Here is a 17,202-nt window from a genome sequence, read left to right on the forward strand (position 1 = left end):
GGAAAATGAGAGTGTCCCAGAAGCAACATATATACACTACTACCATGCCTGCATTATCATTAAGATGCTTTGTGGGAAACTCCATATATGAGCTTTGCAATGCGTCTTTTTCAGCAATGGCTTCTTTCTTGCCACCTGGCCACAGAGGCCAGCTTTTTGAATGCAACAGGATATTATTGATTGATGAATGCTGACAACGTTGGATATAGAGCCTTGCAGATCTTTAAAAGTCATTGCTGGATTTACAGTGACACACCAAACCAGTTTCCTCTTTGTCCGGTTGCTCAGTTTGAATGGGCAACCTGATCTGGGTCGAGTTTGGGTGGCATGATAGGTCTTCCACTTGAGTGACTTATTAATGATAGATTTCACCGCACTCAAAGAGATACCCCGTGACCATTTAGAGCTTTACACCACAAATAAATAATATCACAAAGTCTCGCTTCTTGCAGACAATGTCTGGGTAGATGAAATACTCATGTGCTATTCCAATATGTTTCACCATCCCTTTAACCACCCTTCATGCAGAAATGAATTACGTAGTCCTGGCACACCGACACAATCATCCAAGCCTTGTGATTTCACCTCCATGTGACAGGGACCTGTACCTTGAAGTCACCATGCACGCATGGGTTACCCAGTGGCACAGAAGAAAATTCATTTTCGGTGTAGATTGAACAAACCAATGCACAGTAGATAAAGAGATTCAATGTGTACATTCAATTTGTGTTCTTCCTTCAGCACATTGTATGTTAATAATATCATACTGCAACGATAAGTGTGTGCGAGGTGAAGAATTCGCGGGTCAATTCACACTCATTATGAACGAAATGTGGTTTTTAACAGGTAATCACTCACAGCTCGGTTTAACAGATAAACAACACAGCTCGGTTTAACAGATAATCACTCACAGCTCGGTTTAACAGATAAACAACACAGCTCGGTTTAACAGATAATCACTCACAGCTCGGTTTAACAGATAAACAACACAGCTCGGTTTAACAGGTAATCACTCACAGCTCGGTTTAACAGATAAACAACACAGCTCGGTTTAACAGATAATCACTCACAGCTCGGTTTAACAGATAAACAACACAGCTTGGTTTAACAGATAATCACTCACAGCTCGGTTTAACAGATAAACAACACAGCTCGGTTTAACAGATAATCACTCACAGCTCGGTTTAACAGATAAACAACACAGCTCGGTTTAACAGATAATCACTCACAGCTCGGTTTAACAGATAAACAACACAGCTCGGTTTAACAGATAATCACTCACAGCTCGGTTTAACAGATAAACAACACAGCTCGGTTTAACAGATAATCACTCACAGCTCGGTTTAACAGATAATCACTCACAGCTCGGTTTAACAGGTAATCCCCCACAGCTCGGTTAAACAGATAAACAACACAGCTCGGTTTAACAGATAATCCCCCACAGCTCGGTTTAACAGATAATCCCCCACAGCTCGGTTTAACAGATAATCACTCACAGCTCGGTTTAACAGATAATCACTCACAGCTCGGTTTAACAGGTAATCCCCCACAGCTCGGTTAAACAGATAAACAACACAGCTCGGTTTAACAGATAATCCCCCACAGCTCGGTTTAACAGATAATCCCCCACAGCTCGGTTTAACAGATAATCCCCCACAGCTCGGTTTAACAGATAATCCCCCACAGCTTGGTTTAACAGATAATCCCCCACAGCTCGGTTTAACAGATAATCCCCCACAGCTCGGTTTAACAGATAATCCCTCACAGCTCGGTTTAACAGATAAACAACACAGCTCGGTTTAACAGATAATCCCCCACAGCTCGGTTTAACAGGTAATCCCCCACAGCTCGGTTTAACAGATAAACAACACAGCTCGGTTTAACAGATAATCCCCCACAGCTCGGTTTAACAGATAAACAACACAGCTCGGTTTAACAGATAATCCCCCACAGCTCGGTTTAACAGATAATCCCCCACAGCTCGGTTTAACAGATAATCCCCCACAGCTCGGTTTAACAGATAATCCCCCACAGCTCGGTTTAACAGATAATCCCCCACAGCTCGGTTTAACAGATAATCCCTCACAGCTCGGTTTAACAGATAATCCCTCACAGCTCGGTTTAACAGATAATCCCTCACAGCTCGGTTTAACAGATAATCCCCCACAGCTCGGTTTAACAGATAAACAACACAGCTCGGTTTAACAGATAATCCCCCACAGCTCGGTTTAACAGATAATCCCTCACAGCTCGGTTTGACAGATAATCCCTCACAGCTCGGTTTGACAGATAATCCCTCACAGCTCGGTTTAACAGATAAACAACACAGCTCGGTTTAACAGATAATCCCTCACAGCTCGGTTTAACAGATAATCCCCCACAGCTCGGTTTAACAGATAAACAACACAGCTCGGTTTAACAGATAATCCCCCACAGCTCGGTTTGACAGATAATCCCTCACAGCTCGGTTTCACAGATAATCCCTCACAGCTCGGTTTAACAGATAATCCCCCACAGCTCGGTTTAACAGATAATCCCTCACAGCTCGGTTTGACAGATAATCCCTCACAGCTCTGTTTGACAGATAATCCCTCACAGCTCGGTTTAACAGATAAACAACACAGCTCGGTTTAACAGATAATCCCTCACAGCTCGGTTTAACAGATAATCCCCCACAGCTCGGTTTAACAGATAAACAACACAGCTCGGTTTAACAGATAATCCCCCACAGCTCGGTTTGACAGATAATCCCTCACAGCTCGGTTTAACAGATAATCCCCCACAGCTCGATTTAACAGATAATCCCCCACAGCTCGGTTTGACAGATAATCCCTCACAGCTCGGTTTGACAGATAATCCCTCACAGCTCGGTTTAACAGATAATCCCCCACAGCTCGGTTTAACAGATAAACAACACAGCTCGGTTTAACAGATAATCCCCCACAGCTCGGTTTAACAGATAATCCCTCACAGCTCGGTTTAACAGGTAATCCCCCACAGCTCGGTTTAACAGATAAACAACACAGCTCGGTTTAACAGATAATCCCTCACAGCTCGGTTTAACAGATAATCCCTCACAGCTCGGTTTAACAGATAATCCCTCACAGCTCGGTTTAACAGATAATCCCCCACAGCTCGGTTTAACAGATAAACAACACAGCTCGGTTTAACAGATAATCCCCCACAGCTCGGTTTAACAGATAATCCCTCACAGCTCGGTTTGACAGAGAATCCCTCACAGCTCGGTTTAACAGATAATCCCCCACAGCTCGGTTTAACAGATAAACAACACAGCTCGGTTTAACAGATAATCCCCCACAGCTCGGTTTAACAGATAATCCCTCACAGCTCGGTTTAACAGGTAATCCCCCACAGCTCGGTTTAACAGATAAACAACACAGCTCGGTTTAACAGCTAATCCATCACAGCTCGGTTTAACAGATAATCCCTCACAGCTCGGTTTAACAGATAATCCCCCACAGCTCGGTTTAACAGATAAACAACACAGCTCGGTTTAACAGATAATCCCCCACAGCTTGGTTTAACAGATAATCCCTCACAGCTCGGTTTGACAGATAATCCCTCACAGCTCGGTTTAACAGATAATCCCCCACAGCTCGGTTTAACAGATAATCCCTCACAGCTCGGTTTGACAGATAATCCCTCACAGCTCGGTTTAACAGATAATCCCCCACAGCTCGGTTTAACAGATAAACAACACAGCTCGGTTTAACAGATAATCCCCCACAGCTCGGTTTAACAGATAATCCCTCACAGCTCGGTTTAACAGATAAACAACACAGCTCGGTTTAACAGATAATCCCTCACAGCTCGGTTTAACAGATAATCCCCCACAGCTCGGTTTAACAGATAAACAACACAGCTCGGTTTAACAGATAATCCCCCACAGCTCGGTTTAACAGATAAACAACAGAGCTCGGTTTAACAGATAATCCCCCACAGCTCGGTTTAACAGATAATCCCTCAGCTAGGTTTAACAGGTAAACAACACAGCTCGGTTTAACAGATAATCCCTCACAGCTCGGTTTAACAGATAAACAACACAGCTCGGTTTAACAGATAATCCCTCACAGCTCGGTTTAACAGATAAACAACACAGCTCGGTTTAACAGATAATCCCTCACAGCTCGGTTTAACAGATAAACAACACAGCTCGGTTTAACAGATAATCCCTCACAGCTCGGTTTAACAGATAAACAACACAGCTCGGTTTAACAGATAATCCACCACAGCTCGGTTTAACAGCTAATCCACCACAGCTCGGTTTAACAGATAATCCCTCACAGCTCGGTTTAACAGATAATCCATCACAGCTCGGTTTAACAGATAATCCATCACAGCTCGGTTTGACAGATAATCCCTCACAGCTCGGTTTGACAGATAATCCATCACAGCTCGGTTTGACAGATAATCCCTCACAGCTCGGTTTAACAGATAATCCCTCACAACTCGGTTTAACAGCTAATCCATCACAGCTCGGTTTGACAGATAATCCCTCACAGCTCGGTTTAACAGCTAATCCCTCACAGCTCGGTTTAACAGCTAATCCATCACAGCTCGGTTTAACAGATAAACAACACAGCTCGGTTTGACAGCTAATCCATCACAGCTCGGTTTGACAGATAATCCATCACAGCTCGGTTTGACAGATAATCCCTCACAGCTCGGTTTGACAGCTAATCCATCACAGCTCGGTTTGACAGATAATCCATCACAGCTCGGTTTAACAGATAAAAAAGACAGCTCGGTTTGACAGATAATCCCTCACAGCTCGGTTTGACAGCTAATCCATCACAGCTCGGTTTGACAGATAATCCCTCACAGCTCGGTTTGACAGATAATCCCTCACAGCTCGGTTTGACAGATAATCCATCACAGCTCGGTTTAACAGCTAATCCATCACAGCTCGGTTTAACAGCTAATCCATCACAGCTCGGTTTAACAGCTAATCCATCACAGCTCGTTTTAACAGGTAATCCATCACAGCTCGGGTTGACATATAATCCATCACAGCTCGGTTTGACAGCTAATCCATCACAGCTCAGTTTGACAGATAATCCATCACAGCTCGGTTTAACAGATAAACAACACAGCTCGGTTTGACAGATAATCCCTCACAGCTCGGTTTGACAGATAATCCCTCACAGCTCGATTTAACAGCTAATCCATCACAGCTCGGTTTAACAGCTAATCCATCACAGCTCGGTTTAACAGCTAATCCATCACAGCTCGTTTTAACAGGTAATCCATCACAGCTCGGGTTGACATATAATCCATCACAGCTCGGTTTGACAGCTAATCCATCACAGCTCAGTTTGACAGATAATCCATCACAGCTCGGTTTAACAGATAAACAACACAGCTCGGTTTGACAGATAATCCCTCACAGCTCGGTTTGACAGATAATCCCTCACAGCTCGGTTTGACAGATAATCCATCACAGCTCGGTTTAACAGTTAATCCATCACAGCTCGGTTTAACAGCTAATCCATCACAGCTCGTTTTAACAGATAATCCATCACAGCTCGGTTTAACAGATAATCCCCCACAGCTCGGTTTAACAGATAAACAACACAGCTCGGTTTCACAGATAATCCCCCACAGCTCAGTTGAACAGATAAACAACACAGCTCGGTTTAACAGATAAACAACACAGCTCGGTTTAACAGATAAACAACACAGCTCGGTTTAACAGATAAACAACACAGCTCAGTTTAACAGATAATCCCTCACAGCTCGGTTTAACAGATAAACAACACAGCTCGGTTTAACAGATAATCCCTCACAGCTCGGTTTAACAGATAAACAACACAGCTCGGTTTAACAGATAATCCCTCACAGCTCGGTTTAACAGATAAACAACTCAGCTAGGTTTAACAGATAATCCCTCACAGCTCGGTTTAACAGATAAACAACACAGCTCGGTTTAACAGATAAACAACACAGCTCGGTTTAACAGATAAACAACACAGCTCGGTTTAACAGATAAACAACACAGCTCGGTTTGACAGATAATCCATCACAGCTCGGTTTAACAGATAATCCATCACAGCTCGGTTTGACAGATAATCCATCACAGCTCGGTTTGACAGATAATCCATCACAGCTCGGTTTGACAGATAAACAACACAGCTCGGTTTGACAGATAATCCATCACAGCTCGGTTTAACAGATAATCCCTCACAGCTCGGTTTAACAGATAATCCCCCACAGCTCGGTTTAACAGATAAACAACACAGCTCGGTTTAACAGATAATCCCTCACAGCTCGGTTTAACAGATAAACAACACAGCTCGGTTTAACAGATAATCCCCCACAGCTCGGTTTAACAGATAATCCCTCACAGCTCGGTTTAACAGATAAACAACACAGCTCGGTTTAACAGATAATCCCCCACAGCTCGGTTTAACAGATAATCCCCCACAGCTCGGTTTAACAGATAAACAACACAGCTCGGTTTAACAGATAAACAACACAGCTCGGTTTAACAGATAATCCCTCACAGCTCGGTTTAACAGATAAACAACACAGCTCGATTTAACAGATAATCCCTCACAGCTCGATTTAACAGATAATCCATCACAGCTCGGTTTAACAGATAATCCCTCACAGCTCGGTTTAACAGATAATCCCTCACAGCTCGTTTTAACAGATAATCCCTCACAGCTCGGTTTAACAGATAATCCCTCACAGCTCGGTTTAACAGATAATCCCTCACAGCTCGGTTTAACAGATAATCCCTCACAGCTCGGTTTAACAGATAATCCCTCACAGCTCGGTTTAACAGATAATCCCTCACAGCTCGGTTTAACAGATAAACAACACAGCTCGATTTAACAGATAATCCCTCACAGCTCGATTTAACAGATAATCCCTCACAGCTCGATTTAACAGATAATCCATCACAGCTCGGTTTAACAGATAAACAACACAGCTCGGTTTAACAGATAATCCCTCACAGCTCGGTTTAACAGATAATCCCTCACAGCTCGGTTTAACAGATAATCCCTCACAGCTCGGTTTAACAGATAATCCCTCACAGCTCGGTTTAACAGATAAACAACACAGCTCGGTTTAACAGATAATCCCCCACAGCTCGGTTTAACAGATAAACAACACAGCTCGGTTTAACAGATAATCCCTCACAGCTCGGTTTAACAGATAAACAACACAGCTCGGTTTAACAGATAATCCCTCACAGCTCGGTTTAACAGATAATCCCTCACAGCTCGATTTAACAGATAATCCATCACAGCTCGGTTTAACAGATAAACAACACAGCTCGGTTTAACAGATAATCCCCCACAGCTCGGTTTAACAGATAAACAACACAGCTCGGTTTAACAGATAATCCCCCACAGCTCGGTTTAACAGATAAACAACACAGCTCGGTTTAACAGATAATCCCTCACAGCTCGGTTTAACAGATAATCCCCCACAGCTCAGTTTAACAGATAATCCCTCACAGCTCGGTTTAACAGATAAACAACACAGCTCGGTTTAACAGATAATCCCCCACAGCTCGGTTTAACAGATAAACAACACAGCTCGGTTTAACAGATAATCCCTCACAGCTCGGTTTAACAGATAATCCCCCACAGCTCGATTTAACAGATAATCCCTCACAGCTCGGTTTAACAGATAATCCCTCACAGCTCGGTTTAACAGATAATCCCTCACAGCTCGGTTTAACAGATAATCCCTCACAGCTCGGTTTAACAGATAAACAACACAGCTCGGTTTAACAGATAATCCCCCACAGCTCGGTTTAACAGATAAACAACACAGCTCGGTTTAACAGATAATCCCTCACAGCTCGGTTTAACAGATAAACAACACAGCTCGGTTTAACAGATAATCCCTCACAGCTCGGTTTAACAGATAAACAACACAGCTCGGTTTAACAGATAATCCCTCACAGCTCGGTTTAACAGATAATCCCTCACAGCTCGATTTAACAGATAATCCATCACAGCTCGGTTTAACAGATAAACAACACAGCTCGGTTTAACAGATAATCCCCCACAGCTCGGTTTAACAGATAAACAACACAGCTCGGTTTAACAGATAATCCCCCACAGCTCGGTTTAACAGATAAACAACACAGCTCGGTTTAACAGATAATCCCTCACAGCTCGGTTTAACAGATAATCCCTCACAGCTCGGTTTAACAGATAAACAACACAGCTCGGTTTAACAGATAATCCCCCACAGCTCGGTTTAACAGATAAACAACACAGCTCGGTTTAACAGATAATCCCCCACAGCTCGGTTTAACAGATAAACAACACAGCTCGGTTTAACAGATAATCCCTCACAGCTCGGTTTAACAGATAATCCCCCACAGCTCAGTTTAACAGATAATCCCTCACAGCTCGGTTTAACAGATAAACAACACAGCTCGGTTTAACAGATAATCCCCCACAGCTCGGTTTAACAGATAAACAACACAGCTCGGTTTAACAGATAATCCCTCACAGCTCGGTTTAACAGATAATCCCCCACAGCTCGATTTAACAGATAATCCCTCACAGCTCGGTTTAACAGATAATCCCTCACAGCTCGGTTTAACAGATAATCCCTCACAGCTCGGTTTAACAGATAATCCCTCACAGCTCGGTTTAACAGATAAACAACACAGCTCGGTTTAACAGATAATCCCCCACAGCTCGGTTTAACAGATAAACAACACAGCTCGGTTTAACAGATAATCCCTCACAGCTCGGTTTAACAGATAATCCCTCACAGCTCGGTTTAACAGATAATCCCCCACAGCTCGGTTTAACAGATAATCCCTCACAGCTCGGTTTAACAGATAAACAACACAGCTCGGTTTAACAGATAATCCCCCACAGCTCGATTTAACAGATAATCCCTCACAGCTCGGTTTAACAGATAATCCCTCACAGCTCGGTTTAACAGATAAACAACACAGCTCGGTTTAACAGATAATCCCTCACAGCTCGGTTTAACAGATAATCCCTCACAGCTCGGTTTAACAGATAATCCCTCACAGCTCGGTTTAACAGATAAACAACACAGCTCGGTTTAACAGATAATCCCCCACAGCTCGGTTTAACAGATAATCCCCCACAGCTCGGTTTAACAGATAATCCCTCACAGCTCGGTTTAACAGATAAACAACACAGCTCGGTTTAACAGATAATCCCCCACAGCTCGGTTTAACAGATAATCCCTCACAGCTCGGTTTAACAGATAAACAACACAGCTCGGTTTAACAGATAATCCCTCACAGCTCGGTTTAACAGATAATCCCTCACAGCTCGGTTTAACAGATAATCCCCCACAGCTCGGTTTAACAGATAATCCCTCACAGCTCGGTTTAACAGATAAACAACACAGCTCGGTTTAACAGATAATCCCCCACAGCTCGATTTAACAGATAATCCCTCACAGCTCGGTTTAACAGATAATCCCTCACAGCTCGGTTTAACAGATAAACAACACAGCTCGGTTTAACAGATAATCCCTCACAGCTCGGTTTAACAGATAAACAACACAGCTCGGTTTAACAGATAATCCCTCACAGCTCGGTTTAACAGATAAACAACACAGCTCGGTTCAACAGCTAATCCCTCACAGCTCGGTTTAACAGATAATCCCTCACAGCTCGGTTTAACAGATAATCCCTCACAGCTCGATTTAACAGATAATCCATCACAGCTCGGTTTAACAGATAATCCCCCACAGCTCGGTTTAACAGATAAACAACACAGCTCGGTTTAACAGATAATCCCCCACAGCTCGGTTTAACAGATAAACAACACAGCTCGGTTTAACAGATAATCCCCCACAGCTCGGTTTAACAGATAATCCCTCACAGCTCGGTTTAACACATAAACAACACAGCTCGGTTTAACAGATAAACAACACAGCTCGGTTTAACAGATAATCCCTCACAGCTCGGTTTAACAGATAAACAACACAGCTCGGTTTAACAGATAATCCCCCACAGCTCGGTTTAACACATAAACAACACAGCTCGGTTTAACAGATAAACAACACAGCTCGGTTTAACAGATAATCCCTCACAGCTCGGTTTAACAGATGAACAACACAGCTCGGTTTAACAGCTAATCCCTCACAGCTCGGTTTAACAGATAAACAACACAGCTCGGTTTAACAGATAATCCCCCACAGCTCGGTTTAACACATAAACAACACAGCTCGGTTTAACAGATAAACAACACAGCTCGGTTCAACAGATAATCCCTCACAGCTCGGTTTAACAGATAATCCATCACAGCTCGGTTTAACAGATAATCCCTCACAGCTCGGTTTAACACATAAACAACACAGCTCGGTTTAACAGATAAACAACACAGCTCGGTTTAACAGATAATCCCCCACAGCTCGGTTTGACAGATAATCCCTCACAGCTCGGTTTAACAGATAAACAACACAGCTCGGTTTAACAGATAATCCCCCACAGCTCGGTTTAACACATAAACAACACAGCTCGGTTTAACAGATAAACAACACAGCTCGGTTCAACAGATAATCCCTCACAGCTCGGTTTAACAGATAATCCATCACAGCTCGGTTTAACAGATAATCCCTCACAGCTCGGTTTAACACATAAACAACACAGCTCGGTTTAACAGATAAACAACACAGCTCGGTTTAACACATAAACAACACAGCTCGGTTTAACAGATAATCCCCCACAGCTCGGTTTGACAGATAATCCCTCACAGCTCGGTTTAACAGATAAACAACACAGCTCGGTTTAACAGATAATCCCCCACAGCTCGGTTTAACACATAAACAACACAGCTCGGTTTAACAGATAATCCCTCACAGCTCGGTTTAACAGATAATCCCCCACAGCTCGGTTTAACAGATAATCCCTCACAGCTCGGTTTGACAGATAATCCCTCACAGCTCGGTTTAACAGATAAACAACACAGCTCGGTTCAACAGATAATCCCTCACAGCTCGGTTTAACAGATAAACAACACAGCTCGGTTTAACAGATAATCCCCCACAGCTCGGTTTAACACATAAACAACACAGCTCGGTTTAACAGATAATCCCCCACAGCTCGGTTTAACACATAAACAACACAGCTCGGTTTAACAGATAATCCCCCACAGCTCGGTTTAACAGATAATCCCCCACAGCTCGGTTTAACAGCTAATCCCTCACAGCTCGGTTTGACAGATAATCCCCCACAGCTCGGTTTAACAGATAATCCCCCACAGCTCGGTTTAACAGATAAACAACACAGCTCGGTTCAACAGATAATCCCTCACAGCTCGGTTTAACAGATAATCCCTCACAGCTCAGTTTAACAGATAAACAACACAGCTCGGTTCAACAGATAATCCCTCACAGCTCGGTTTAACAGATAATCCCTCACAGCTCGGTTTAACAGATAATCCATCACAGCTCGGTTTAACAGATAATCCCTCACAGCTCGGTTTAACACATAAACAACACAGCTCGGTTTAACAGATAAACAACACAGCTCGGTTTAACAGATAATCCCCCACAGCTCGGTTTGACAGATAATCCCTCACAGCTCGGTTTAACAGATAAACAACACAGCTCGGTTTAACAGATAATCCCCCACAGCTCGGTTTAACACATAAACAACACAGCTCGGTTTAACAGATAAACAACACAGCTCGGTTCAACAGATAATCCCTCACAGCTCGGTTTAACAGATAATCCATCACAGCTCGGTTTAACAGATAATCCCTCACAGCTCGGTTTAACACATAAACAACACAGCTCGGTTTAACAGATAAACAACACAGCTCGGTTTAACAGATAATCCCCCACAGCTCGATTTAACAGATAATCCCTCACAGCTCGGTTTAACAGATAATCCCTCACAGCTCGGTTTAACAGATAAACAACACAGCTCGGTTTAACAGATAATCCCTCACAGCTCGGTTTAACAGATAAACAACACAGCTCGGTTTAACAGATAATCCCTCACAGCTCGGTTTAACAGATAAACAACACAGCTCGGTTCAACAGCTAATCCCTCACAGCTCGGTTTAACAGATAATCCCTCACAGCTCGGTTTAACAGATAATCCCTCACAGCTCGATTTAACAGATAATCCATCACAGCTCGGTTTAACAGATAATCCCCCACAGCTCGGTTTAACAGATAAACAACACAGCTCGGTTTAACAGATAATCCCCCACAGCTCGGTTTAACAGATAAACAACACAGCTCGGTTTAACAGATAATCCCCCACAGCTCGGTTTAACAGATAATCCCTCACAGCTCGGTTTAACACATAAACAACACAGCTCGGTTTAACAGATAAACAACACAGCTCGGTTTAACAGATAATCCCTCACAGCTCGGTTTAACAGATAAACAACACAGCTCGGTTTAACAGATAATCCCCCACAGCTCGGTTTAACACATAAACAACACAGCTCGGTTTAACAGATAAACAACACAGCTCGGTTTAACAGATAATCCCTCACAGCTCGGTTTAACAGATGAACAACACAGCTCGGTTTAACAGCTAATCCCTCACAGCTCGGTTTAACAGATAAACAACACAGCTCGGTTTAACAGATAATCCCCCACAGCTCGGTTTAACACATAAACAACACAGCTCGGTTTAACAGATAAACAACACAGCTCGGTTCAACAGATAATCCCTCACAGCTCGGTTTAACAGATAATCCATCACAGCTCGGTTTAACAGATAATCCCTCACAGCTCGGTTTAACACATAAACAACACAGCTCGGTTTAACAGATAAACAACACAGCTCGGTTTAACAGATAATCCCCCACAGCTCGGTTTGACAGATAATCCCTCACAGCTCGGTTTAACAGATAAACAACACAGCTCGGTTTAACAGATAATCCCCCACAGCTCGGTTTAACACATAAACAACACAGCTCGGTTTAACAGATAAACAACACAGCTCGGTTCAACAGATAATCCCTCACAGCTCGGTTTAACAGATAATCCATCACAGCTCGGTTTAACAGATAATCCCTCACAGCTCGGTTTAACACATAAACAACACAGCTCGGTTTAACAGATAAACAACACAGCTCGGTTTAACACATAAACAACACAGCTCGGTTTAACAGATAATCCCCCACAGCTCGGTTTGACAGATAATCCCTCACAGCTCGGTTTAACAGATAAACAACACAGCTCGGTTTAACAGATAATCCCCCACAGCTCGGTTTAACACATAAACAACACAGCTCGGTTTAACAGATAATCCCTCACAGCTCGGTTTAACAGATAATCCCCCACAGCTCGGTTTAACAGATAATCCCTCACAGCTCGGTTTGACAGATAATCCCTCACAGCTCGGTTTAACAGATAAACAACACAGCTCGGTTCAACAGATAATCCCTCACAGCTCGGTTTAACAGATAAACAACACAGCTCGGTTTAACAGATAATCCCCCACAGCTCGGTTTAACACATAAACAACACAGCTCGGTTTAACAGATAATCCCCCACAGCTCGGTTTAACACATAAACAACACAGCTCGGTTTAACAGATAATCCCCCACAGCTCGGTTTAACAGATAATCCCCCACAGCTCGGTTTAACAGCTAATCCCTCACAGCTCGGTTTGACAGATAATCCCCCACAGCTCGGTTTAACAGATAATCCCCCACAGCTCGGTTTAACAGATAAACAACACAGCTCGGTTCAACAGATAATCCCTCACAGCTCGGTTTAACAGATAATCCCTCACAGCTCGGTTTAACAGATAAACAACACAGCTCGGTTCAACAGATAATCCCTCACAGCTCGGTTTAACAGATAATCCCCCACAGCTCGGTTTAACAGATAATCCCTCACAGCTCGGTTTAACACATAAACAACACAGCTCGGTTTAACAGATAAACAACACAGCTCGGTTTCACAGATAATCCCTCACAGCTCGGTTTGACAGATAATCCCTCACAGCTCGGTTTAACAGATAAACAACACAGCTCGGTTTAACAGATAATCCCCCACAGCTCGGTTTAACACATAAACAACACAGCTCGGTTTAACACATAAACAACACAGCTCGGTTTAACACATAAACAACACAGCTCGGTTTAACAGATAAACAACACAGCTCGGTTTAACAGATAAACAACACAGCTCGGTTAAACAGATAATCCCCCACAGCTCGGTTTAACAGATAATCCCCCACAGCTCGGTTTAACAGATAATCCCCCACAGGTCGGTTTAACAGATAAGCCCCCACAGCTCGGTTTAACAGATAATCACTCACAGCTCGGTTTAACAGATAATCCCCCCCAGCTCGGTTTAACAGATAATCACTCACAGCTCGGTTTAACAGATAATCCCCCACAGCTCGGTTTAACAGATAATCCCCCACAGCTCGGTTTAACAGATAATCACTCACAGCTCGGTTTAACAGATAATCCCCCACAGCTCGATTTAACAGATAATCACTCACAGCTCGGTTTAACAGATAATCCCTCACAGCTCGGTTTAACAGATAAACAACACAGCTCGGTTTAACAGATAATCCCTCACAGCTCGGTTTAACAGATAAACAACACAGCTCGGTTTAACAGATAAACAACACAGCTCGGTTTAACAGATAAACAACACAGCTCGGTTTAACAGATAAACAACACAGCTCGGTTTGACAGATAATCCATCACAGCTCGGTTCAACAGATAAACAACACAGCTCGGTTTAACAGATAATCCCTCACAGCTCGGTTTAACAGATAATCCCTCACAGCTCGGTTTAACAGATAATCCCTCACAGCTCGGTTTAACAGATAATCCCTCACAGCTCGGTTTAACAGATAATCCCTCACAGCTCAGTTTAACAGATAATCCCTCACAACTCGGTTTAACAGATAAACAACACAGCTCGGTTTAACAGATAATCCCCCACAGCTCGGTTTAACAGATAATCCCTCACAGCTCGGTTTAACAGATAATCCCCCACAGCTCGGTTTAACAGATAAACAACACAGCTCGGTTTAACAGATAAACAACACAGCTCGGTTTAACAGATAATCCCCCACAGCTCGGTTTAACAGATAAACAACACAGCTCGGTTTAACAGATAATCCCTCACAGCTCGGTTTAACAGATAATCCCTCACAGCTCGGTTTAACAGATAATCCCCCACAGCTCGGTTTAACAGATAAACAACACAGCTCGGTTCAACAGATAATCCCTCACAGCTCGGTTTAACAGATAATCCCTCACAGCTCGGTTTAACAGATAATCCCTCACAGCTCGATTTAACAGATAATCCATCACAGCTCGGTTTAACAGATAAACAACACAGCTCGGTTTAACAGATAATCCCCCACAGCTCGGTTTAACAGATAAACAACACAGCTCGGTTTAACAGATAATCCCCCACAGCTCGGTTTAACAGATAAACAACACAGCTCGGTTTAACAGATAATCCCTCACAGCTCGGTTTAACAGATAATCCCTCACAGCTCGGTTTAACAGATAAACAACACAGCTCGGTTTAACAGATAATCCCCCACAGCTCGGTTTAACAGATAAACAACACAGCTCGGTTTAACAGATAATCCCTCACAGCTCGGTTTAACAGATAATCCCTCACAGCTCGGTTTAACAGATAATCCCCCACAGCTCGGTTTAACAGATAATCCCTCACAGCTCGGTTTAACAGATAAACAACACAGCTCGGTTTAACAGATAATCCCCCACAGCTCGATTTAACAGATAATCCCTCACAGCTCGGTTTAACAGATAATCCCTCACAGCTCGGTTTAACAGATAAACAACACAGCTCGGTTTAACAGATAATCCCTCACAGCTCGGTTTAACAGATAATCCCTCACAGCTCGGTTTAACAGATAATCCCTCACAGCTCGGTTTAACAGATAAACAACACAGCTCGGTTTAACAGATAATCCCCCACAGCTCGGTTTAACAGATAAACAACACAGCTCGGTTTAACAGATAATCCCTCACAGCTCGGTTTAACAGATAATCCCTCACAGCTCGGTTTAACAGATAATCCCCCACAGCTCGGTTTAACAGATAATCCCTCACAGCTCGGTTTAACAGATAAACAACACAGCTCGGTTTAACAGATAATCCCCCACAGCTCGATTTAACAGATAATCCCTCACAGCTCGGTTTAACAGATAATCCCTCACAGCTCGGTTTAACAGATAAACAACACAGCTCGGTTTAACAGATAATCCCTCACAGCTCGGTTTAACAGATAATCCCTCACAGCTCGGTTTAACAGATAATCCCTCACAGCTCGGTTTAACAGATAAACAACACAGCTCGGTTTAACAGATAATCCCCCACAGCTCGGTTTAACAGATAAACAACACAGCTCGGTTTAACAGATAATCCCTCACAGCTCGGTTTAACAGATAATCCCTCACAGCTCGGTTTAACAGATAATCCCCCACAGCTCGGTTTAACAGATAATCCCTCACAGCTCGGTTTAACAGATAAACAACACAGCTCGGTTTAACAGATAATCCCCCACAGCTCGATTTAACAGATAATCCCTCACAGCTCGGTTTAACAGATAATCCCTCACAGCTCGGTTTAACAGATAAACAACACAGCTCGGTTTAACAGATAATCCCTCACAGCTCGGTTTAACAGATAATCCCTCACAGCTCGGTTTAACAGATAATCCCTCACAGCTCGGTTTAACAGATAAACAACACAGCTCGGTTTAACAGATAATCCCCCACAGCTCGGTTTAACAGATAAACAACACAGCTCGGTTTAACAGATAATCCCTCACAGCTCGGTTTAACAGATAATCCCCCACAGCTCGGTTTAACAGATAATCCCTCACAGCTCGGTTTAACAGATAAACAACACAGCTCGGTTTAACAGATAATCACTCACAGCTCGATTTAACAGATAATCCCTCACAGCTCGGTTTAACAGATAATCCCTCACAGCTCGGTTTAACAGATAAACAACACAGCTCGGTTTAACAGATAATCCCTCACAGCTCGGTTTAACAGATAAACAACACAGCTCGGTTTAACAGATAATCCCTCACAGCTCGGTTTAACAGATAAACAACACAGCTCGGTTCAACAGCTAATCCCTCACAGCTCGGTTTAACAGATAATCCCTCACAGCTCGGTTTAACAGATAATCCCCCACAGCTCGGTTTAACAGATAATCCCTCACAGCTCGATTTAACAGA

At 43.3% G+C, this 17,202-nt stretch overlaps 1 long non-coding RNA gene across 2 annotated transcripts in view; it reads right to left on the reverse strand.

Annotated features, from left to right (window-relative positions):
• LOC144891178 (uncharacterized) overlaps positions 1-17,202 on the reverse strand; it is a 75,370-nt gene that overhangs the window by 24,401 nt on the left and 33,767 nt on the right. The gene's annotated exons all lie outside the window — the stretch shown is intronic.

Source organism: Myxine glutinosa, chromosome 3 (genome assembly GCF_964187855.1).
Source record: "Myxine glutinosa chromosome 3, kmMyxGlut1.1, whole genome shotgun sequence".
Taxonomy (NCBI): domain Eukaryota; kingdom Metazoa; phylum Chordata; class Myxini; order Myxiniformes; family Myxinidae; genus Myxine; species Myxine glutinosa.